Source organism: Sitophilus oryzae, unplaced genomic scaffold (assembly GCF_002938485.1).
Source record: "Sitophilus oryzae breed Bouriz unplaced genomic scaffold, Soryzae_2.0 scaffold_425_pilon_pilon, whole genome shotgun sequence".
Taxonomy (NCBI): domain Eukaryota; kingdom Metazoa; phylum Arthropoda; class Insecta; order Coleoptera; family Curculionidae; genus Sitophilus; species Sitophilus oryzae.
The window spans coordinates 316530-319913 of NW_022147002.1; positions in this window are offsets into that span (position 1 = coordinate 316530).

A 3384-nucleotide genomic window follows, 5' to 3' on the forward strand; every position below is an offset into this window, starting at 1 on the left:
AAAGTCGTTATTGGGCGACTCTCTGGGTCCAGCTCAATTTGATGGTAAGCCCATTCCAAATCCAACCGAGAGAAATAGTTGGCTTTAGCTAACTTAGTCATGATTGTATCAAAAGTTGGAAGGGGATAGTTTTCACGCAAGATTGCTTGATTGGCCCTACGCATATCAATGCAGATTCTAATATCTCCGTCAGCCTTAAAGGTGATGACAATGGGTGATATCCAGGGACTATGACCTTCTACTGGCTCGATTATGTCTCGTTGTAGTGCTTCTTCCAATTTCCGTTGGACTAGTGGTTCGATAGCTATCGGTACACGTCTAAGCGGTTGTTGGACTGGCTTTACTGACTGATCAATGGACAATTGGACTATTACGTTTCGAATTTTCGGAAAAGGTTGAATCTCTACAATTCTGTTTATATCTAGGCCTATTTTCAACACCCCAAGACGTTGAGCCGTTTCTTTCCCTAATATAGATATATCCCCTTGCTTCACAACTAGGAAAGAGGTAATAATTTCTTTCTTGTCCGGGGTCATGATGGTTGTCTCAAACTGCCGTTGAATTTCCAAGGGTTGTCCAACTGCGTAGGATTTCAAAGATGCTTTTACGTCGGATTCCACATTCCATACCACAGCTTCATTGGATTTTAAGTGCTTCCAGTCCGATCCATTGATGATATTGACTTTAGATCCGGAATCAATTAGCAAAGTCACGGGAACTCCACCAACACAGCATTCCATTAGTTCATCTCGCTGGTCAGTCCTTTCCTTTGCCACATTAAGCTTAAAACATTCATAGTTCTTATCCGAGTCTCTATCATTGTTGCCACTTTCTGGATCATCTGGGTTATCGACATATCTAACGCTGGACGAGAACCGCCCTCTTGTTGTACCGGGTATTCGCTGATCGTGGTTGGGGTCGCTTTTGTGACTTCGTGTGACATTTAATGGAAAAATGTCCAACCCGGTCGCATTTATAACACTTAGCTACTTTAGCCGGGCATCTTTCGAAATTAGAGTCATGCCGGACACTTCCACACCTGCCACATGACTTCATAGTAGCGTTTACGTTAATTTTATTAACTGATGACGATGTCGATGGCATTCCTACTGGGTACGCGTCCATAACGTTGGTTTGAGTTTTTATTTGCTCATGTATTTGACAAAGGTCGATAATTTCGGTGAGTGGTCGTTCCTTTTCCAATAGTTTCCTTTTTAGTTCTACTGGAGCCCAATCGTCGATCAATTTGTCCTTGATATTTATTTCTAAAGCCTCTTCACTTGTACTGCCGAAGATGCATTTAGAGGCTTGCTGTCTGACCCTTAGCAGAAATTTGTTAAGTGTTTCTCCTTTATCTGCTTTAATATTCCTAAACGTGTGTCTCTCAAACGTAGAATTTTGGATTGGAGAAAAATACTCTGTTAACTTGCCAACCAAAATATCAAAACTTTCTTCTTCGTCTACGACTGCCCCTGGTATACTGTAGGCTACTTCCTGTAGTTGGCTTCCCCCAGATGTAAAAGCTTATTTCGTTTCCTGGTTTGGCCCGCAATAATTTCAGAGTCAAGATATAGCCGAAAGGATCGTATCCATTTTTGCCATTCATTTCTGATGTTTGCTTTATCAATTGTGTCGCATAAAAAGGGTTTTATTCCTGAAGAGTCTCCCATCATGCTACTCGGCGGTCTTTACCTGCAAGAGATAAACCTTTTTTTTTTACCTATAGCTATGCTACGCAATATGTACTTATGCATCTTCCCCTCTTTCACTTTTTTTTTTACCCAGCAACCATTCGGTTTATGACACTTGAACATCAGACACAAGCATTTCTTTTTTTTTTTAACCCTTGGGAAACAACGTTCTATTCTAAGGGATGCCGCAATATTTATGATGGAAAGTTTCCTTATTATTATTATTATTATTATTATTTTTCCAATTTCCCTTATTTCTACCAAAATTAACACATTATAATTTCCTATTATCTAATCTATTACTTTGATTTAGGGTCGCCACTGCTATTATTCTTTAAAACCATTTGGTGCATCTCCAGCACCTCTTTTGGTATTATCCTACCTATTTATTTTACCACGTAAAATACTGGTGATTTAATTTAGTTTATGTTATCAAAACAACAAGACCTACTTGCCAACTCTGTCACAATTTAATGCGATTTCCTTTTTATTTTTCACAATTTAATGCGAACACTTACGCAATTTAATGCAAATCTTGTCACAATTTAATGCGATCACCATTATAAAGGAATTAAATGCCCTTTCACAATTTAATGCGAACACTTACGCAATTTAATGCAAATCTTGTCACAATTTAATGCGATCACCATTATAAAGCAATTAAATGCCCTTTCACAATTTAATGCAAACACTTACGCAATTTAATGCAAATATGTTGTCACAATCTAATGCGATCACCTTTATAAAGCAATTAAATGCCATTTATTTCACAATTTAATGCAGTTTTAAGCAATTTAATGCAAACTTTCCATCACAATTTAATGCGATTTCCCTAAAATAGACGTCACTAAAAAAACTGCTTGTTTTCTGTTATTTCTTGTTCAAAACTCATAATCCTTACTGTAATTACTGTTGTAATTATATTAACCGGCACACTTAAACGTATCAAAATTTAGTGTTCAATGTAAACAAACCAGAGATTTGGTATTTACCTCCGTCGCCAATTGTGCTATCCGTAAGTATAGTAACACACAACGAGTCCAAAGTAACACAGGTATATTCACAAACAGTAATTAACAATAACTAGTATAATAACAGTAACAAGATCAATAATTAATAACAATCGTAAAATAGCGAACTATATCTGCCGCGATTCGCCCAGAGTGAGTCAACGTTGTTATTGTTTTTCACATCACCGGCTCGGCGTTGTTGCCGGTTCCCCCGGCGGGTTGCCACAAGCCTAATATAAGATAAAAATGTTTTTCTTTAATAAAAAAGAAACATTAATGTTATATTTAATAAAAAAAAACTTAAGATACTATAAATTTACTTTAGGACAACAAAATGCATAGATCGTAACTACTCTGATTCAGAAGAATCACTGCTGACAGAATCTTCCAAATTTATAGTATCCAAATCACAGGTAGATGAAGTATCCTCACATATAAGATATTTCTGTACATCATTTTCTAATATGTTACTTTTTCGCGTTGTTACCGTTCTTTTTGTTGGTATGAGGGGTTCGGATATTAATAGTTACCTCTTTAATAGACCATATCCATATATTATTTTTTCTTTTTCTTGGGTATGAGGTTTTATAATAAATTGAAAGATGGAAACTTTTTTTATTCGTTTCGCTCCAACATAGTGGGCTACTTCAGGCACAAGTGGTGTCTCATTTGACTGGAAGGTT